The sequence below is a fragment of the Heterodontus francisci genome, chromosome 5, assembly GCF_036365525.1.
Source record: "Heterodontus francisci isolate sHetFra1 chromosome 5, sHetFra1.hap1, whole genome shotgun sequence".
Lineage (NCBI taxonomy): Eukaryota > Metazoa > Chordata > Chondrichthyes > Heterodontiformes > Heterodontidae > Heterodontus > Heterodontus francisci.
This window is the reverse complement of record NC_090375.1, coordinates 149565871-149589407: the sequence shown is the minus strand read 5'-3', so window position 1 is coordinate 149589407 and position 23537 is coordinate 149565871. Positions and strand designations below refer to the sequence as shown.

Genomic DNA, 23537 nt, shown 5'->3' with positions numbered 1-23537 from the left:
ATGATGAAAGGCTGGTAATGCCGGTCTCACTCTGGGCAGACATCTGAGAAAATATACCAGGACCACATGGGTATCAAGAAATGCAGAACATGGGCCCAGTCGTCCATGTGGTGGCCAGGAATAGAGATATAGAAGAAATGATTTCTAATTGCCAGATATGCACAGTGCGCAGACCAGACTAGAGGGAACCCCTTATCTCAACCCAATTTCCAACCAGACCGTGGGAATGTCAGGGGATGGATATCTTCATGTTTAATGGGAAATCCTACCTACCATTGACTATTTTTCCAGGTGGATCAAAGTCAAGCATTTGTACTTAATGACTGAGACAGTCATTAGCCCTTTAACAGAGATCTTTGCAACACATGGCATTCCTGACCAGAATGCTTCCAATAATGGTCCACAATTTGCAAATGATTACTTTATGCACTTTGGGGGAAACTGTATTTGTATATCTTACAAGTTCCCCTAGATATCCTCAATCTAATGGCGAAGCTGAAAGAGGAGTCAGAACTATCAAAGTACTATAAATGAATGAAGATTGTCAAAGAGTATTCCTAAACTACAGATCTACTCCATTGTTATGTGAATTAGAACCATCAGAACGATTACTGGGAAGGAAGCTTAGAACACAATTTCCCATCCTCCCCAAAAAATTACTTCCAGGGCTAAAAGTCCAGGATTATCAGACTTCCAGACAAGATTCAAGACAAGAGAAAAGTCTTACCGAAAACAAGCTTATAACTACAACATGAGAGATATCATACCAGGAACCTACCCAAGTTGAAGGAAGGAGAAAAAGGTATGGGTAGGAGACCAAGGCAGAGAAGCAGTAATCGTCCAGAGAGATGATAATCAGAGATCTTTAGTACATACTTCAGAAGGTACTAGAAGAAACAGGAGATATATTATTTCTATTCAAAGACATTAGTCATACATTTGGATGAACTAGATGTTGAACCTAAAATTCCAAAAACACCAAATACTACAAACCTCAATAAAGGCCTCCAAGTCAAGAAACAAGAGTTCAGAGAAAGACTACTGATATTCCAAGCCTGACATGATCAGGGAGAGTTGTGAAGCCTCCTGACAGATTGAGATGGGGTAGTAAGTAAAAATGATTGTAGAAAAAAAATAACAAAGACTTGGGGGGTGGGGGGAGAGAAGAGAAAGATGTAGTATAAGGGTTTAAAAGGGTTAGTGTTTGGGACAGAGTGTAACACCTCCCACTATGATGCAAGATCACATGAGAGGGGCTTGGAGGAGTAGCATGGATTACTGGAGTTAGACTTATGTAAAGCTGTATAACTAATTTATTACATATTAAGGAACTATTGTTAAAACTTACCAAAGGCTCAGTAATCTCTCCTAACTAGACTAACCAAGCATACAACAGCATCTGCTTGAATAAAAGTTTAAATGAGGACTCAGGTTAAATGCAGTAGTTCAACACAAACAGCAGCCACCAATTGCACAAGTATGACAGTTCTGCTGCCCAATATTCTATTCAGCCCTTGGAGATTACATAATTGGTAGTTTTGACCAACTCAAATCAATGGAAACTGGATTGATACCACTAAATTTATTCAAAATTGAAACCAAAAGAAACCTTCAGACCACTTGGCCAGACTGAATTCCAACTCACATTCACTAGAACTAGACAATGCAACTGTAGCTTTTCACTGCAACAGCAAGTAAAACATCTTTCAATTTGCTGCAAATGTCATGCTTTCGTCAGATGCAGTACATTCTATTCTAAGTGCGTCTGTTGACAGGCCACCTGTTTTACATCAACCACCTTGTTCAGCATTTCAGCTCTTACGGTCAATAAAATACTTCTGTGCAAAGTGAACTACTGTTTCACAGTCCTGATTTAATGTTATTAGTCACCAGTGAACTGGGAAAATAAGTTAACTAGAGAGTTAAGATAATTGGCAAAGCAGATTCAATAGCAACTTTCAAAAGGGAATTGGATACATAGTAATAAGAAAAACTTTGCAGGGTGACAGGGCAAGAGCAGGGAAGTGGGACGAACTGGATTGCTCTTTCAAAGAGCTAGCACAGGTAGAGGGGTGAATAGCTCTGCCTGTGCTTTAAGATTTTATGAACCTATGCATATATTCAAAAAGCACAGCTCTATTACACATTCAGTCCAAAAACAGTGCAGCTCTAGGTATTTTATTAAATATATATCAGAAATAAAGACTATATAAAAACATCCACAATGATTTAAGTATTAAGTCTACAATTCTACTGCAAAACCATTTCTAATACTTATTCTGGGTAAACTGCATGAATATTCCCATCTGTATTGCACACTACACATTCATAAACTAGACAGGTTCAAGTTTAAAAACTCAAGATTCCCTTATTCCTCTAGGTTCAACCAGATAGCATAAACTATTCCCTAGCCAGATGGTGGGACCATGTGATACAACTCACTTCCTGCTCCAAACAGTCAAGAACTAAGCAAGAGCAGTTCAAGCTCCATTAAGTATTGTTTCTGAAGCTTGAGGTTTTCAAAAGGGAGGCTTAAGGACCCAATGCAATTTAAAAAAAACACTAGCAGAAGCAAAGAAAGCCAAGAGAGAGACCAAAGTCTCAGGTGAAAACTGCAGCTGAGTAAAAGCAAAAAAAAGTGAGTTTTTAAGGCTTTCCCAGATTCACCACAACCGAAATTGAAAGCTATGTTCGAGAAGGTCAAATTTCTTGACTAACGGCATTTGAAGAGATTGATTTTTCAGTGGTGGCATGAGGGTATTGTGACACAATGACATTTGTAAAATTTAGCATGCTATTGCCCCATCATCTTGGCACGTAAGGGGTTATAAAAGTTTCATCAAACTGCTACATTAGTGACTACACTTCAAAAAGTAGTTAGGTGGCTGCAAAACACTTTGGGATGTCCTGCAGTCATAGGAACAGGAGGCCATTCAGCCCCTCGAGCTTGTTCCACTATTCAATGAGATCATGGCTGATCTGTAACCCAATGCCATATATCTGCTTTTTCCCCATATTCCTTAATACCTCTGGTTAAAAGAACTCAACTTTCAAATTGACAATTGATCTAGCATTGCAGTTTGCAGCAGAGATCCAAACTTGCAGCCCCCTGCCCCTCCACCCCTTTGCGTGAAATTTTTCCTAATTTCACTGCTGAAAAGATCTGGCTCTAATTTTATAAAGACTAGTCCTAGACACCCCAACCAGCAGAGATAGAATAGATTTGGAGAAACTATCTGTTCAGCTTAATATCTTCAAAATCGCAGGGAATACAACTGTCGTTTTCCTCGCAGCTTAACATTAGTGTCCTGTATCATTTTAAGTAAATCTATGCTGGACTTTCTGAACAAAATAAGTGAGCCATTTGCTGGTTCATTCCTCAGGGCAATGCCTTGACCACAGTCAAGCTGCCTGGTTTAAATTTCAAACAAAGCTTGGCTGTAAACTGTCAGTCACCATAAACTGGCGCATTCTCCATGGCAACCAGAGTTCACTTGCCAACCAATTAGCACGCTCTTCTCTTGGGGTATAAACAGTTTTCCCTTACATTGGTTTTCTTGCGATTGTCCTTGTGAGTGCAAGATGAAAAGCTTCGACGTGTCTCTATTTTCAGCAATATTCAAGTTCTGTACTACTTAACGACTATTTAGAAAAGTACCCTGTTCTTTTTAGGTCCAGAGTGGATGACCTCATATTTGCCTATACTGAAATTCATTTGCCAGTTTTGTCCACTTCAATGTATATCTATTTTACACTTCCATCTACACCATTTACAATACTGCCCATCTTTTTCACCAGCAAATTTGGATATATGGCTTTCTATGCCATCATCTAAGTTATTAGTCAACAGTTGAGGTCCCAACACAGATCCTTGTAGACCACTAGTCACATCCTGCCAATTAGAGTACCTGCCCATTATCCCTACCCTGTCTCTTTGTCCTTAGAAAATTTCCTAACCAGGACAATAATTTGTCTTCAATTCCATGAGCTTCAACTTTAGCTAACAACCTTTTATGAAGGACTATCAAATAGTTTTCCAACTCCTTATAAATAAGATCCATTGACATTCCTCTGATCACTACTTTAGACACTTCAAAATTTTTTTTTTTAGGGTCATCAGGCATGGCCTGCTCTTTACAAATCCATACTGGCTCCATCAGCTGAAAAAGTCTCATGATAGGTGCTTTATAAATGCAAATTCCATATCAGGCTTGATGGGCTGAATGGCTTTCTTCTGTGCTGTACTATTCTATGATTCTGTAGAATTTGCAAATGATACCAAACTGGGAAATACAGCTAACAGAGAGAAAGAATGCAACATAATACAAGGCAGCACTAGAAACTTGCAGACTGGGCAGTCAAGTGGCAAATGAACTTCAACAGATAAATATAAGGCGTTGCACTTTGGTAGAAAAAACACGACCCATGCCTTAGAAAATAAACAGAATGAGTAAAGAATGAACAAATCATTGAAAGTAGTATCACAGATCAGTAAAGCAATTAAAAATGCTAACAAACCACTGGCATTTATTCCTAGCTGTATAGCATTTAAAAGCAGCGAAGTTATGTTAAATTTGTTTAGGACCCTAGCTAAGCCACACTTGAGTTCTTCAAATAGTTACGGTCTCCATACTATGGAAAAAAGGACATAGAAACACTGGAGAAAGCGCAAAAAAGATTTACAAGGCTATTACCAGAACTGACCAGAATACAGCTATTGGGAAAGAATGAACAGGATGGAGTTATCTTTCTTCAGAAAAGAGACGACTTAGAGGTGATCCAAAAGAGATCTTCAAAATTATAAATGGTTTGGACTGGGCTGATGTGGAGAGAATGTTTCCACTTATGCAGGAATTCAAAATTAAGGTCCTTAAATATAAGACAGTTACTACTAAATCTAATAGGGAAATTTGAAATTTCTTTACTCAAAGTGGTTAGAATATGGAACTCACTACCACAGGTATTGGTTGAGGAAAATAGCTTAGATGCTTTCAAAAGGAAACTAGAGGAGTACATTAGAAAAAGGAATAAAAAGATATGCTGAAAGGCTGATATGAGGTAGATGGAATGGGAGGAGACTTAGCGTATAAGCACCAGGACAGACTAGTTGGGCTGAATGGCCTGTCTGAGATATATTCTATGTAATTCTTTGACTCAAATTATCTCCCAGTTTAACAACTTGTATTTATATAGTGCCTTTAATGTAATAAAATGTCCCAAGCCACTTCACGGGGCATTATAAAATAAAGCATGATACCAAGCCACATAAGGAGATATTATGGCAAATGACCAAAAACTTGATCAAAAAGAGGTAGGTTTTAAGGAGAGTGTTAAAGAGGAGGGGTTTAGGGAGGGAATTCCAGAGCTTAGGGCACAAGCAGCTGAAGGTACAGTCACCAAATGGCAGAGCGAGTGATTAAAATTGCGGATGTTCAAGAGGCCAGAATCAGAGAAGCACGGAGATCTCTCTGTTGTGGAGCTGGAGGGATTTGAAAAAAAATTGAGAATTTCAAAGTTGAAGTGTTGCTCAACTGGGAGCCAATGTAAGTCAGTAAGCAAAGGGTTAATGGGACTTGAGAGTTACAACATAGGCAGAATTTTGGACAATGTCAAGTTTAGAGGGTAGAATGTGGGAGATTGGCGGGGAGCTGGTTTGAATACTCAAGTCTAGAGGTAACAAGGCATGGATGAGAGTTTCAGCAGATGAGCTGAGGCAGGAGCAGAGTCAGGCGATGTTACAGTGCTCGTAATAGGTGGTCTGAGTGATGGTGTGGTTATGTGGTGGGAAGCTCATCTCGATCAAATATGCCACTAAGGTTGTGAACGGTCTGGTTCCACCTCAGGATAGTTGCCAGGAAGTAGGATGGAGAGAGAGGCTAGGGAGTGGAGTTCGTGGCAGAAACTGATGACGATGGCTTTGGTTTTCCCAATATTTAATTGAAGGAAATTTCTGCTCATCCAGTACTGGATATTGGGCAAGCAGTCTGACAATTTAGAGACAATGGAGAGGTTGAGAGATGAGGTGTTGAGGTAGAGTTGGGTGTTGTCTGTGTACAAGTGGAAATTTGTGTCATGTTTTCAGATGATGTTGTAGCATGATCAGAAATAGCAGAGAGCCAAGGTTAGATCCTTGAGGGACACCAGAGATAACTATACAGGAGTGGGAAGAGAAGCTATTGTAGGTGATTCTCTGGCTACGATTAGATAGCTAAAAATGGAACTGGGTGAGTGCAGTCCCAGTTGAATTATGGAGGGGCAGTGGAGGAAGATGGTGTGATCAACTGCACCAAAGACTGCAGACAGATCAATAAGGACAAGGAGAGATGGTTCACCTTTGTCAGCCACACAGGATATCATTTGTGACTTTCATAAGAGCCATTTCAGTACAGTGGCAAAGGTGGATTGGATTCAAACATGGAGTTCTGTGAAATGTGGGCACAGCTTTGGGAGCTAACATTCAAGGATTTGAGGGGAAAGGGAGCAATATGGACAGCAGACTAGATAGCATTTATTGCTCTTCCAGAGGACATCAAGAATCAATCATAATGTTGGACACGAGTCAGATGCAAGTCAGACAGGGTAGCAGGTTTCTCTTCTCTGAAGGCCATTAATAACCCAGTTCAGGTTTTAAGGTAATTAAGTAGCTTATTTTAAAAATTTGAATTTCACACTTGCCATGGCAGGGTTTAAATGGTTGACCTCTAGCCTAATTGTTACAACTACTACTGCTGCAAAGGAGATCTACCAACATATACCAGGGTCCAAAAGTCTCAGACATTCCTTTTCTATGGCTTATTTAATAAAGAAATAATGCAATTAACCAGAGTTACAGGACATGGTGGAAATACATACAAAGTTAAAAAAAGACGAGCTGGCAGTCTAATAAAATAACTCATTTGATCCATCTCCTTGTAAACAAAATACATCACAGAAGTATAGAAACTAGTGTGAAAAGACCTTGGCTTAAATTTTGGGTTACCTTAGAACTAACCATGTCAGTTCAGCTACTTCACTAAATGTAGATTTGGAAGTGACAGGTATTTTACGCAGTATTCAATGACATGCTACAGAACGAGAAGAAACTTTTTCTTGTTCTTCAGAGTTCAATAAGATACATTCTATTACTCGTCTATGTATGCAAACCCAAACATTACTTATGCTTGCCTGTTTTCATGCAAAACTAATGATTTTACACAGTGCATCAGGACCAAATGTACTAGAGAAAACACTTCATTTAAGACATGTTGTGTTGATGCACCTTGCGACAAGTTTAAAAGAACATGACAAATGATTACACTACTTGCCCTTCTTAACCTCCAGAAAGATGCAAAAAAAAAATCACACCAATCTTTGTGTTCTCACTAGAAGTTCAGTGAAATATAAACTATCAAAACTGGTTAATATCTTGGTTTGAACCACACTACCTTCTTTCCAGAGAAAATGTATGGAATGCACAATTCCAGCATAGTGTTGTTTTTTTTTTTAAGGCAAATTAAATTCAATTGCAATTTGAGACATGAACTTGAGATGTTCCCTCAGCCTTATTTAAAATTAAAATAGGGGATGGATCTATCACCACAGCATGAAGCTCACCAACTATAAACAAAAAAGAATCTTACGAATGAAGAAACTTAATTGTCTGGCCAGCAATTTGCAGAACAACCCAGTAAAGCAGGTAGGATCCATTCTTCTGTTTACTAACCCCTCAAACTAAACTGAAATCACTGGAACGAAGATCAAACATTATTTTTATATTGCCATCAGAATATGCAATTATGTATGGTCCTAACAAAAGCAGAATGTGCAAAATGGCTCCATGAAAAACAAAATCAAATTTCAGTGATAAATGGAAGATCGTTGATAACTAAAGGCTCAGATAGATCAGATCAAAAGACTTAAAAGACCAAGTTTCAAATCTCCAGGTAGTATAACTAATCAGCTTATTTTCCCGATTTCATTCATCAGCACAGAAACCACAATTTCTCTTACTCAGCTTCCACTACTTAACAATGCAAGTGTTTTTTTAAAAAAAAGTGCTAGGTACTTTATATTAATTTGAAAAACATTTGAAGTACAAGAGTTTAATAATTTTAGAAATCACATACAAATGGTATGCAGAATGAAACTTTGTCTAGTTATCTGCACCACTAACAAAAGAACTGACATTCATCTTGTTGATAGGCAACAGTAGTTAAGAATTGCACAAAGCCACCTCAGGAGAAGATTAAATGCAGAAATCTCCAGTAAAGACTGAACTAATGTGCATCTTTAACAACCTTCATAAAATAAGGATTCTTCTGGCGCCACATTAAAAGGGACTACAGCTATTAAGGGGACGGCAGAAAGAAATTATGCAATGCCTTCTGAAAGGTTTCAGAGGAAGTTTTTAAAATACAGAAAAAAAACTCCAAGAGACTGCTGGGCAACTTTGAAGGCAGAACAAAGCGATGATAGACAAAAAATCATCCAGCATCCTCAATGACAAGCAGTTCCAAAGTTTCCACAGAATGAGGTGATTGAAAATTCTCTGGCAACTCTGGATGACAAAAGAAATTTAAAAAGTAAAATAAAGCCGAAAAAAAATAGGCTTATGACAAATGCCAGGAACAAGATTCAGTTAATAACCAGGATTATGGAAAGTACAGGAGGGAACTGAAAAAACAAAAGGCGGTTACAAGATTAGCAGGCAACATTAGATTGAATGTGAAAACATTAAGCATAAAAAGTGTAAGGGGTTAACTAGGGAAAAGATGGGCCTGTCAACTCAAAGAAAAGTCTTCATATAGAGACACAAGACATGGCTTAAGTATTAAATGAATACTTCGTATCCATTTTCACAAAAGGAAGGTAATGTGAAGGTTACAGTAAAACAGGAGGGGGAAGTCATGGACAGGATAAATAGAGAAAATGTACTCAATTAGCATTACTGAAAGTTGATAAGTCACCAAGCTGGAATGCATCCTAGGTTGCTGAAAAAAAGCACAGATAGAAACAGCAGAAGCATTGGTCACAATCTTCCAGTACAGGAGCAGTCTGCTACAACACTTTTCACATCCATTTCCTTCAGAAACTAAATATTTTTCAATTATTGTTCCCATGGCTTTCATGAAGAGGAGCATACCAATTTACTATACATAGGCCAGCCTTCTTGCACAAGTCTCTCCTACATGGTTGGAAGTGCCATCTTTTGGACAAGATGTTAACTGTCAGCTTGTGTCAGAAGGATGAAAAAAGGTTCCATGTTGTGCCCTCAACCACACAGAATAAGTGGTCATTCATTTATCACTGGGGACAAACTGGCTGCCACCTCTACCCTGACAATAGTGATTGCACTTCAAGAAAAAAATTGATGGAAGCATTTTTGAGACAGTCACCAAATGTGATAAAGCCCTAAAATAAACATATTTTCATTTCACCCAACAAAACTTGTTATTTACAGTCAATTCCCTCCTCTACATCAATAATTCTCAAACATTTTTGGCCATAGACCACTTAGGCAGGGCAAACACCCCACAGACCACGTACTGGTTTTAACCCCATCCACTTTTGCTTGCCACTGCAAAAAAGAACTCATTAGAATTAATGGGAAGAATGGTGCTGCTTTTGATGAGACAATGAGGTGTCTGGTTCCAAGCTAGAATGCTTCAGTCGCATAGTCAGGCTCCATGTTCAGCTGGTTCCTCTGTTTTCAGCCCCACAAGCATTGAAAATTCGATCTTGCAGTTGTATGCCCCAACAGCAACATAAATTGTGCTTGTAAAATTACATTGTTATTGCCCGCACTTATGACGACTCCTGCTGTGATCACACAACCAGACTGGCTCCTGTGTGGTCATGTGATTGATGGGGGATGCCTTGTTCTCTCATGTGGCATTGCACGTCAGTGACTTGCACTTTGGGTCAGCCCACAGACCAACACACTGAGAACCACTGTTCTACATAAAACGTTCTTCTATAATCAACTGGCCTGAATTTCTCCCATATAGCTGGTCCCTTTGCACTTCCCCACACCCCGACTCATATTAGAGACGGTTTCACAAGCTGAACAGCAGGACCAAAACGACCACTCACGATCTTCATCAAATGGACAAAAAGCCATTAAATACCCACTTGCCATCCTAGAAAGCATTGTGCCAGTTTCATCTCCAACTCCAGATACATTACAGCCAAAGATTACTGCTGCACTATTCACAAACAAGCCTGCAAAACAATGAGGCGCAAAATCAATAAGAAAGTATATTCATTGTATTTGCATTCAATTCCTCCTGCTGGTTAACAGGATTAAAGATCCTGCTACAACTAATCTCATCAACTGGGTCTCAAGACTCATCGCAAAATGCTAGTTGAACTTACAATGACAGGAGTGCTGAATTACCTTCTCTGCCAGCCTGCTTACTAAATTCTCCGCATACTCCAATCCAGAATAGTATCCCAAATATAGTCTGTGCTATCTCAAACACATTTACCCCAAGAATCCCACAGCACCCAAAACAACTTCAGGAGCTGCCAACCCTGCTCCTCCACTTCAATATCAGGGATCATGTTGGCCAAGAGCCTAACCACAGCCCCACATCTCTTTGCTCCTTCCCAACAATCTAGAGAATAGGAGCTAAAATGGTGCTCAGAGCAGCATCAAACTTAATCCCCAGAGAACACTATCAAGCCCCACGCACAGCCTTCACACCCCACAGCCAAGCCCAGAAACATGTCCCCACCATTCTGTGCTTTTCCACTGTAGACCAAAAACCTATTACAACCACCCCCTCCAATACCAAGACAAAATCCAGTATCCAGAGACCACCTATAGAGGACCAGATCTCTCAGACAACACACTTCAAAATACTCGGTCACAGAAAAATAGTCACAGGAAAGGACACCTGCAGAAATCCTCTCTTAAGTAACTCCTCAAAACCCACACAGCCCTATGCCACGATGCTGTGCATCATACTATCCTCGGAACATGGGGCTTTAGGATATCCACAAAAGCGAGGATGGAATCCGAGACAAACTAAGTGCTCTGCGAATTAGACCAGTGTTTGTAACCCTTACCTAATAGAGGGTGTAAGGAAGACTCAAAATTCTGCTTATGACTACTCACCAAGACTATCTGCTCCAATGTAAACAATTGGGCAGAATGTCATGGAAGAGCTGCCACAAAGTCAATGAATAGAATTATACAATACAGAAACAATTTCAGCCAACAGGTCTATGCTTATGCTCCACACGAGCCTCCCCTCCATCGCACATCTCAGCTAAACATATCCTTCTATTCCTTTTTCCCTCATCTAGCTTCTCAACTGTATCTGCACTATTCACCTTCACCACTCCATTCAGTAGCAAGTTCCATATCTCATCAGAGTTAACAGTAAAGAGGAGAAGGCAAGAGAAGCTCAAACCCACCATCACCCTAGAGCTTTTATACATAAATCCTTTATCTTCCAGATTAAGAAAAACAATAATGTTCTGGACCCAAGGGTTTAACACTCCTCTGGGACAGTGCCTTAATTTTCATTGATCTAGTCCCCTGATCCTAAAGACATGCAAGGCCTTTGGTATCAAACTTGTCCTCCGTAACCAAGGGATTGGGCACACAATGACCTAGACACCCCTGAAATAGTCTCAAATTCCTTCAAGGCCGCATGGGTGAGGGTCTTATGGAAAATAAAACTAAAAAGAACATTTATTTAAGAGTTCGAATTGAGAGCCAAGATGAGTTAGTCTATAGAAAATGTATCCTACGTTAAAATCAAACATGATCTTACATAAATGGAGACGGCTGCTGTGGATATCACGCTCATTGTGTGTATGACACACAGGATGTGGCTTTTCTGGATAAAAGCATCCAGGGCAGAGTACATCCACGTGAACTACCAACTGAAGCCCTCAAGAAATGAATTTCAAGAACCAACCAGCAACTCCTTACACAAGAGGAAAATATATGGAAGTAATTTTTGATAAGGTGGTCTCAGTAACATGATTAATAATCCTAGAGCAGGTTAGTTTAGTTTAGTTTAGAGATACAGCACTGAAACAGGCCCTTCGGCCCACCGAGTCTGTGCCGACCATCAACCACCCATTTATACTAATCCTACACTAATCCCATATTCCTACCACATCCCAACCTGTCCCTATATTTCCCTACCACCTACCTATATTAGGGGCAATTTATAATGGCCAATTTACCTACCAACCTGCAAGTCTTTTGGCTTGTGGGAGGAAACCGGAGCACCCGGAGGAAACCCACGCAGACACAGGGAAAACTTGCAAACTCCACACAGGCAGTACCCAGAATTGAACCCAGGTCGCTGGAGCTGTGAGGCTGCGGTGCTAACCACTGCGCTGCCCTAAAAAAAAGCACGCAGAAGCAGAGTGAATGTATGGCACTAAAGCCATACAAAAGGTTTTCAATACAGGTGATGGACAAGGATGTAACTGCAGGAACGGTAACCACAAGCAGTACATTGATAGCAAATGGATACCCAAGGTGAACAAGGTTAAGAAAAATAAAATGGCATTTACAGCACCTTTCATGACCCCAGGTTATCACAGTGCACCACAGCCAATTATATTCTTGAAGTAAAATTGTGTTGATTCAGGTATAAATGTTGGCCAGGACACTGGGTGAAACCCTCGCCTCTTACTTAAGGAAAGCCACAGGGTTCTTTACAACCGACCTGAGGAAGTAGATGGGCTTCACATTAATGTCTCATCCTAAAGATAGCACCTCTGACAATGCAGCACACTCTCAGAAGTGTCAGATTAGATAATGAGCTCAAGTCTCCAGTGGGTATTAAACCCATAGCCTCCTGACTCAGACTATCACGAAGCCCAGGCTGACATATTGATCTGTTGCAAATACTGTGAAACACAATGCAACTCATAATAGAGTTAGCATTTACTGGCTAACTAGTCAGATAACCCAAAAACAATGGCAAAGCGGTAACAATGGAAACCTGCAGCAATTTATTAAAAATGGCATGTGTAGTCCCCTATATCAAAACACCACACAGTGCCGGTAGACGACGATCTTCCAATTTAGCTATTAACCAATCTCCCAAATTTAATACGAGTTAGTTTGTGCCTTCATATTTTATGAAGCACCTAACTGAAGTGAGGGGGTTGAGAGAGTGGTCAGGAAGGGCCTATTCACCTTGGTTGAGGGGTCCATAACCAGAAGGCATAGATTTAGGGCAAGAGGTAGGAGGATTGCAGGGGACTGAAGTCCCGTAACCGACAAGGCTATGGAACAAGAGCTGTAAAGTGTGTTTGGCTGGATGGCTACTCATCAGCCAGTGCAGACATGGGCTGAATGGCCTCCTTCTGTGCTGTAAATTTCTATGATTCTATGTAACAGAAAAATTTATTGCACAGGAGGCAATCATTCAGCCCACTAGGTCCGTGCCAGCCAAAAGTGCTATCCGGCCTAACCCCAGAATCCCACCTTCCAGTTCTTGGTCCATAGTACTGTAGGTTAAGGCACTTAAAGCATATATTCAAGTGTTTTGTAAATACGATGAGGATTTCTGCTGCTACTACCCTTTTAGGTAGCAAGTTTTAGACCCCATCATCTTCTAGGCGAAAGGATTTCTCAACTTCCCTGCAATCCTGTGCCCCTGGTTATTGAACTCCCTGCTCAGGGGGAATAGGTCCTTCCTATCCCCTTGATCTAGGGCCCTCAGTTTTATACACCTCAATTAAAATCTGCCCTCAGCCTCCTCTTTTCCAAATTAAAATAAAATGCAGCCTATCCAAGCTTTTCACATAGCTAAAATTCTCCAATCCTGGAAACATCCTCTGTACATCTTTACTGCAATCACATCCTTCCCGTAATGTGATTGGAACTGTACGTAGTACTCTAGCTGCTGTCCGACTAGTGTTTTGTCCAGCTCTAGCAGAAGCTCCCTTCTCAAACACTAGGCCTCAGACAATAAATGAAAGTATCCAACATGCCTTTTTGACCACCTTTTCTACTTGTCCTGCAACTGGACATGCACTCCAAGGTCCCTCTATTCCTCTACACTTCTCAGTATCCTCCCATTTATTGCGCATTCCCTTGCCTGGTTTGTCCTCTGCAAATGCCTTGCCTCACACGTCTCTGGATTAAATTCCATTTGCAACTTTTCTTCCTAACTGACTAGTCCAGACATCTTCCTGCAGTCTAGAGCTTTCTTCATTACCAAACACACAGCCGATTTTCATACCATCTGCAAACTTCTTAATAGTGCGCTGACATTCAAGTCTAAACCAATGAAATATACCATGACCTAATATGGAGCCCTGTGGAACCCCACTAAGCCTTCAAGTCACAAAGATCATTACCCTTTGTTTCTTGCCAGTGAGTAAATTTTGGATCCAACTTGCACTTTTGCTTAGATCCCATGAGCTCTTGCTTCCCTGACCAGTCTGCCTGGTGGGATCTTGTCAAAAACCTTGCTAAAATCCATGCAGATTACATAAAATGTGCTACCTTCATTGAAATTTGAGAGATAACAAGGAAGGTCAATTAAATTAGCCCGACACGACCTCCCTCAACAAATCCATGCTGACTGTCCTTGATAAATCTGTGCTTCTCTAAATGACAATTTATACTGGTCTCAGAATTTTCTCCAATAATTTGTCCACCACCGAGGTTAGGCTGGCTGGCCTGTCATTACGCAGACTATCCCGTTCTTCCCTTTTTAAATCAACAGGACAACGTTACCAGTCCTCCAGTACCATGCCTGTAGCCAGAGAGGATTGGGAAATGGTCAGAGGTTCTGCTATTTCCTCCCTTAGCAACCTGGAATACATTTCATCCGGGCCTCATGATTTATCTTTCAAGGATGCTAAACACCCTAATATTTCCCCTCTCACTATGTTTATCCCATCTAATATTTCACACTCTTCCTCCTTAACTACAATGTCTGCTTCATCCCTGTCTTTTGGTGAAAACAGATGCAAAGTATTCACTAAGAACCATGCCATATCTTGCATCTCCACAAGTTACTTTTTTGATCTCGAATCAGCCCTACTCTTTCCTTACTTTCCTCTTGCTCTTTATGCATTTATAAAAACATCTATGGCATTTCTTTGATTTTATTTACCAATATATTTTTCATGCCCTCTATTTTCCTAATTTCCTTTTCAATTGCATCCCTGCATCTCCTATACTCCTCTGGGCTTTCTGCCATATTGAGCTTTTGGCATCTGACATTGCTTTTTTTTTGGCTTATCTTAGTCTGTATGCTCTTTGACATCCAGGGAAGGGCCTAGATTTCAGAGTCCTACCCTTTTTCTTTTTGGGAACAGACTATGGACCAAATGCTGGAAAGTGGAATTAAGTTGTTTTTTTCTTTTCCAGCCAGCGCACACATGGGCCAAGTGGCCTCTTTCTGTGCCATAAACATTCTATGATTCGTTCTGAACCCCCTCTATCGCCTCCTTGAATGCCTCAGTGCTCTGACATGGATTTACCTTCAGGATGCTGTTTCCATTCTACTTTTGCTAAATCACATATTAGCTTTGCAAAACTGGCCTTTCACCAATTTAAAACATTTACTCTTGGCATATCTTTATCCTCATCCATAACTACTCTAAATGTAACTGAATTACGATCACCACCACAAACATACTCTCCCACTGCTACCCTTTCCACCTGCCTCGCTTCATTCCTTAAAACTAGGTCCAGAACTGCCCCTTCTCTTGTTGGGCCTGCTACATACTAGTTAAAAAGATTCTCCTGAATGCACCCTCTATACCTTCTACATTGAATTTATCCCAGTTAATATTAGGGTATTTGAAATCCCCTGTTACTGGCCTATTGTTTCTACACTTCTCAGCAATTTGCCTACATATTTGCTCTTCTCTCCCTCACTTTTTTTTTATTGGGGGGGGGGGGGGGGGGGGGGGAAGGAGGGAGTTCTATGCTATACTCCTGGCAGTGTAATTGCCCCTTTTCTGTTCCTTAGTTCAGCCCATATGACCTAATTTTATGATCCTTCTAACATATCATCCACCCTCACAGCTGTGATTAAAGAAACAATATTACAAACCACCCCCTAATCCTGTCTGAAAACTCTAACCAGAAATGTTGAGCTGCCATCCCCAAGTACACAAGAAATAGGAGTAGACCATACAGTCCATCAAGCCTGCTCTGCCATTTGATGTGATTATGGTTGATGATCTGCCTCAACTCCACTTTCCTGGATTCCCTGAGGGAGTAGAATCTACCTATCCCAGCCTTAAATATATTCAACAATGGAGCATCCACTACCCTCTGCAGTAGAGAATCCCAAACGTTCATAACCCTTTGAGTGAAGAACATTTTCCTCATTTCAGTCCTAAATAATTGGCCCCTTATCCTGAGACTGTGCCCAGTGTTCTAACCTCCCCAGCCAGGGGCAAAAAAACCTCTGTCTACCCTGTCAAATCCCTTCAGAACCTTACTTGTTTCAATGAGATCACCTCTCAATCTCCCAAGCTCCAGAAAATATAGGTCCAATTTACTCAGCCTATCATAGGAGAACCCTCTCATCCCAAGAACAAGAACTAATCCAGTGAACTTTCGCTCTACCACCTCTATTTTTCCCTTGCATATGGAGACTAAAAACTGTGCACAGTAAAGGCCTGCTACCTGACCCGAACCCGATGGCATGTGCCAGGTTCGGGTCGGGTTGCACTTTCAGGTCTGACATTCGGGCTCGGGTTGGATCGGACACGCTCTACCACCACCTCAGGTAAGTGACTCTAATGTTAATTTACTTTTTGGACTTTAAAGGTGGTTTTGCTACTATTATATTAAGCTTGTGCAGATATGGAACAAAGTGAAAAACGGAAGGCAAGTTAACTGATGGTTTGGTCGGGTCAGGCGCAGGGGAAAAAAAAGGACTCGGGCCGGGTCGGGTCTCATTTGCGGACCCGAGCAGGCCTTTAGCGCACAGTAGTCAAGGTGTGGTCTCACCAAAGCCCTGTACAATTGTAGCAAGACTTCCTTATTCTTGTACATCAATCCCCTTACAATAAAAGGCAACATGCCATGTGCCTTCCTAATTGTTTGTTGTACCTGCATACTACCTTTGTGCTCCTTGTAGGAGTATACACAAATTCCTCTGAACATTTACAAGTCTTACACCTTTTAAAAAATATTCTGCTTCTCTATTTAGTGAAATAACCTCATACTTTTGTAAATTATTCTCTATCTGCTGCCTTATTGCCCACTCACTTAACCCATTTATACTTCTTTGCAGACTCTGGCCTCCTCACAGCTTACATTCCCACCTAGCTTTCAGTAGTAGCTATATCATACTTCCAAGAATGCAGGAGGATAGGGCAGAAAGAGGTGTGGCAGTCAGTGGGCAATTTAAAAGGAAAGTATTAGGTAATATAGCAGGTTTATCATAATCCATCATTTACTAAGTGGCACATATGAAAATTCAATTGTCAATGAAATTACATCAATATACTCTGATTAAGGTGGTAACACTGCAGAGAGACATTATGTTAAGTGCTTAGTTCAACACGATACAGGAGACAGGGCTTCAAAATGTTGGCATTGGGATAACTTTTGCTTAAGGGAAGGAACGGCAGTACCTCCTGGATAGCCTTCACCTAAACTGAAGCAGCACATTAATCTTGACAGACTGTTGGGAAGGAATTAAACAGAAAAATGGAGAAAGGGGCAAATAGTGTAGATCAATTATTAGTAAGGAGTAACTATAGCGAGCAAGAGGAGGAATAAACCCAAGATGTATCTACACGAATACCAGGATCTTAATATGGATGGATTAGAAGCAATGCCAAATAGGAAGTCAATAGATATTGTAAGAGATGTTGAAACCAGGCTAAAGGATGAGGAACAGGAAACAAACTGCAGGTCTTGTGTTTTAGCAAGGAACAAGGAAGAAAAACTGGGTTGCATCTGCTGAGAGGAAACAACTGAATTCAGCTTGATCTGGAAGTCAAAGGGAAATTGGTGGTAGGAATGTACAAGCTATCACAAAATAAATAGAAGATGCACTGACTGTTGTTGGAGGTCACTAAGTTGCAATCACAGGGAATTTTAATGTTCCCAACAGCCAGGGACCGACTTACGTGGACAATATTTATGTGCAAGGTAGTTTACTGAAGTACTTCAAAAATCATTTTAAAATAGGCGACAAAACTCAAGTGGGAAGACAATATTGGATTGGCTCCCAACAAGGAAGTAATAAGCCAAGTTGAAGTAAGGGAGCATTTGGGTCTAGTAATCACAAGGTTAATATTGTCAAATCTAAGAGACTAAATAATTAATCTCAATTAAGAGTAGACTTTGAAGTGATAAATGCATGAAAGAAATAAAATGGGATGAAGAGGAAGGATGGGAAAAGTGGGAATTTAAAAAAAAAATGTTTTATATGTTGTGGCAGTTTCTCCAAGCAACTCCAAATACTAAACAAGGGTAAAGCTGAAATGAAAGAAAAGGCAAGTTATAGAAGGCTTCAAGAGGAAAGATAGGTATAAAATTCTGGAAATAGGCAAATGCCAAGAAACTGATGAGTGCAAATGGAGAGGAAGAGAGCACAAAATAAATAAAGCATTACGTATATTAAGTATATTAGGAGCAAGAGATGGGTACAAAGAACTGTGGTGGCAGGAGGGGCAGAATTACCAAATTATTTTGCGACTGGTTTTATCATTGAAAACCTGCATGTGCAGACTTAAAAACCCTCAACATTGCAAGGTAGATATATTAGAAAAAATATTAGAAAGCGCAAGGTAAATAAGGCTCCAAGCTGAATTCCCATTCAAGGATATTGATGGAGTTAGCTGACAAGATTGCAAATCTCCACAATCTCTTACAAAGCTCATTAGAATTGGTAACATCCTAGTGCTTTAGAAAGGAGTGTATATGACCCCTATATTTAAAAAAGGCAAGGGCTGAACCCTTAAATGCAGGAAGAGTGTGATTTTAAATGAGGGACAGCATAAGGGATGATCTGAAAGGGCAGGATCTGATTAGGAGGGACTCAACATGGGTCATCCATATGAAGCAGTAATTATCATCTACTGGATTTCAGGAAGACATTTGACAGTCCTTTTCTAGCAGACCAATTCACAAGCTCCATATCCATGGGATAGGTAACAAAAGTATTTTGGGTTCTTATGTGACTAAGTCAGATGGTAAAGGTTGGTAGGTGAGACAGACAGAACTACCTTACTGGCATCCTACAGGGGAAGGTGTATTTCTTTTTTACAGGTGGGAATTTTATTTAATGCATCTAAGAGATAAAGTTGAGTGGAGAATTGTTAGAATGTAGGAACTAGAAATTAAGAAAGATGTGGAATTATTGGAAGGTTGAACATAGTGGCCGTATCATTTTATAGCAGAACTCCTCACCTATCACAGCTTTAATCCTGCATCTTGGGTGTCTCAGGCAAAACCTGTGTTTTGAGAAGAGTATGTGATCTCAGCACTAGGGAGACGGCTGGCTTGCTGATAAAGATTGTGTAAGACCAGATCCCTCAATTAATTACATCAGCTTCGACCGGTATCGGACGAATATATGAATTAGGAGCAGAAGTAGGCCATTTGGCCCCTCAAGCCTGCTTCACCATTCAATAAGATTATGGCTGATGTTTGCGTCTTGAATTCCACACTCCCATCTACCCCCAACCACCTTTGATTCCCTTGCCTAACAAGAATCTATCTACCTCCACCTTAAAAATATTCAATGACCCCATCTCCACCATCTTCTGAGGCAGAGACTTCCAAAGTCACACAACCCTCAGCAAACATTTCTCCTCATCTGTTCTAAAAAGGGTGACCTCTAATTTTAAAACAGTGCCCCCTAGTTCTGGACTCACCCACAAGAGGAAACATCCTTTCCACATCCACCTTGTCAAGACCATTCAGGATCTTATATACTTCAATCAAGTCTCCCCTCACTCTTCTAAACTCCAGTGAAAACAAGCCCAGTCTGTCCAATCTTTCCTCAAGATTACCCAGTCATTCCTGGTATCAAACTAGTAAACCTCCAAACCTCCTCAGCACCGCCTCCAACACATTTACATCCTTCCTTAAATGAGACCAAAACTGCACACAGTATTTGAGATGTGGTCTCATTAATGCCCTATATAACTGAAGCATAACATTCTTACTTTTATTTTCAATTCCTCTCGTAACAAAGGATAGCAATCCATTAGCCTTCTTCATTACTTGCTGTACCTGCCTACTAACTTTGTATGACTCATGCACTTGAACACCTAGATCCCTCTGCCAGTATTCTGCAGTCGTTTTCTGTTTAAGTAATACTCTGCTTTTTATTATTCTTCATGCCAAAGTGAACTTCATGCTTTCCCTACATTATACTTCATGTGCCAGATTTTTGCAATTGAATTGTAAATGATTACGATATCAACATCAATCCACCTCTCACTCCAGTCAATTTCAACTTTACTAAGGATAGACAGTAGAGTTGATCACTGAAGAACATACTCCAGAGTCTTGGGCTGCCTCACTGTCAAATCACCCCAAAGACTTTACTGGATTGGCAGATGGAGCAGCGACATTTTGCTGTGGCTTTCGATCTACTGGCAATGGCTTAATCTTACAATTTAATGGTATTTAAAATTAATAGGAAACAATCAACCTTGTTTCACAATAATTCTTGATTCTCAATTTGACAGTTGGAGAAATAGCGCTTTGTCATTGTGGCTTAACATTTATCAGCAGCAATGCCTCAGGGATGAGTGGCAGTTGTCTTCATATGGAGGTCTAGGAACTAGCAACAGCTGTTTTAATAAAACCACAGGAAATAATTAAATTGAAAATTCATACCTCAAAGCTCAGTCCATCGACTCTGGACTCATCTGTCTTGCCACCTGGACACGGGGTCGTCACTAATTTTACCCAACTTGCATCAGCTTTCTGACCTCTGACTAATTTTTTTTTTTAACGTATTGCCTCCTCTGCACTCCCTGTGCATATCTTGATTCAGCCTCTCACCTTACTTATGTGGCTTAGTTTTCCCTCATGTCCATTTGCATGCATATTTTGGCCAGCGCTCTGGATCAGAGCCCACTACTTCGATTTCCCTTTTTTACCCTTCCATCATCATGCCTCATTGCTTTTCCCCACCCTCAAATCCCAATCCTTTAGCACTACAGCATCTTTTCTGCTCTCCTGCTGCCGTACCAGGCTTGCATCCTCTTACATAACCCTACAGCTTCCCTTTGTCTCTCTCGGCATCCTCTGAAAGGCCCAAGGCTCTCGTCACTGCCCCTTAATGAGGAGCAACCCCATGTCCCATCTTACTTTCCCTGCCTTTTCCACACAGCACACCAGCCAGGGGCTAATATTGCCAGCCTCCTCCCTCCCTCTCTTTCCTATCACTGCTCCCAGTAAATTAGCTATCAATGCCCCACTCCATATCTCCGTTCAGAATGTACATTCACTTGTGAACAAGGCCCTTGTCATCTATGTGCTTATCCTAGGTAATGAGTGACATCATGGCTGAGGGGTGGACATCTTTCTCTTTAATGAAGCATCTCCCTACCACCCTGCCCCTCCAGCTATAGCTTCCCCCATTCTCAACCCACTATGGTGGTTGTTTAGGTTGTTATGCAGACCCCCACCTACCAAGAATGAGGCATATTAATTCTGTCATATGAACATTTTTAAAAAACTGTTGCTAGAGTGAAGAAAGGACTTAAAAAAAAAAAATCAGACACTTGGCTGGAAAAATATTTGCATACTAACAGAAAATGCTTGTGGAGACAAAGGACTATTCCCCGCTCCAATTAACCCAAATGAATTTTGATCTCAAGACATTGAAGGCAAGAAAGTCCATTCCAGACACGAAGATACAACGCAGAGCCAGGACCGGTTAAACCAGCTGGTCACATGACTAACTGGCTGGCCCAGGTTTTTTGAACTAGCCACAGGACTGTTTGAACTGAGAAAGCTGTTTGAAACTCAAGCTGAAACCAAAAGCAAGCCTCTCTCTCGCTTTCTCTCAAGACACGTAAACCTCAAGAGAGGAAAGACTCAGACCTCGAAACAAGTTGAAGCGTGCAACGGGCCCCAACGAATTGCAACTCTGACCGGCAACCAAAGACTTCACAGCAAACTCAAAGGACAGTAAAATAGAAACCCATCTATTGCCTCAAACTTTTCCCCTTCATTCTTTTCTACTTTTCTGTCTCTATCTGCGTGTGTTTATCGTGTATGCATGCTAGCATGGTGATGTCGCATATTCGTAGTTGGTAACCAGATTAGAGTTGAAGATTAATAAACTTCTACCTTTCTGGTTTGAAAATCGAAGAAAACTGTCTGAATTGATTTCTTTGCCTTACAATTGGAGCAGTGAACAAGGATTCACTGACGGGAAGCTCAAAACACTTTAAAATTAAACCCCGTTACGGTTAAACCAGGCAAAGGCTGAGAGGGAACCCCGAGGCTCCTCCTCACCTGGTCGTAACAAGCCCACCAATAAATCACACCCTAGACTGTTAATTGTGTATCAATTGTTTGATTATATGCAGGTGAAAGGTGTTAATTGGGGTCTTACTTGAGCACTTATAAGCAGACACTTACTGAGACTGCAGGGTTTTGAGTGAGGAGCTACATGTTTGTAATCCTTTTCCTCTGTACAATAAATCTGAAACGGAGTAAAGATAGGCTCCAGCATTATCCTTCCATAACAAGCTTTCTGGAGTTTAACATTGTCAGTCTGTCTCCCTATCCTTCTGGCAACATCTTTGAACATTTCTTCCACCCTTCTCATTTAAAGTTCTTGCTCTTTACTGCCCAAGTTTCCCATCTCTGCTCTCCTCCCCCAGCCTCTGCAGAGCAACTTATCTTAAATGATTTCAACCTCCATCTCAACTCTTCTTGCTCTCCTGAGTTCTCTACCTTCCTTTCCTCCCTAAATCTCTCTAACCCTTATTCACAGCCACCTTGCCTTCTCCCATAAGCATCACTGAGAAGGCAGCCTCTGATCATTTCCTTGCATTGTTGTCTGCCCATATTCTCCTTCCCCCTCCAAACCCCACTTTTGTGCCTCCCCAGAAAAAAAAACACTCCTTCAAGCCACACTCCACTGCATTTTCTAACTCCCAACATCTAGTCTTTGGCCCATAATTCACACTTCAGCTAACAATCTGCTAAATCAGTGCCTTTCATTGCCTTTATATAGTGCCGTTAATGTAAGTTTTTGTTGGGATTTCAGAGATCATGTTAAGAGATACCAGAATAGAAGATGACCTTCAACCACACACCAGTTTATTATTGCTAACCTACCAAACCCAGATAATTGCCCCTAGACTCAATGCAGTCTGGTGACCTGAACTTTCTGTACAGTGAGCTTTCATCCACAATACAACTTTTTAATTCTTTTTCTGGTGTGAGACTTGGTGATGCTCTCTTGTGCCTGCTAACTTTGCCAAAGTAGCCTTGGCAAGTTGATTAGTGGATCTAATATATGGTACACATTGCAGTCTGGTTAGGGAGGGAGTAAATATTTAAAGGTGGTGGATGGGAACGCAATCAAACAAACTGCTTTATCCTGGATGGCACAGAG

The 23537-nt window shown here is 40.8% G+C and overlaps 1 protein-coding gene across 4 annotated transcripts in view; it reads right to left on the bottom strand.

The window, feature by feature from the left end:
- LOC137370097 (ras-related protein Ral-A) overlaps positions 1 to 23537 on the bottom strand; it is a 74883-nt gene that overhangs the window by 34082 nt on the left and 17264 nt on the right. Inside the window, exon 2 of one of the 4 annotated variants that reach the window (XM_068032232.1) lies at positions 779 to 887. The exons of the other annotated variants lie outside the window; for them this stretch is intronic. The gene's annotated coding sequence lies outside the window, so the exon portion shown is untranslated. The remainder of the gene's footprint in view (positions 1 to 778; positions 888 to 23537) is intronic. 4 annotated transcript variants of the gene reach the window in all.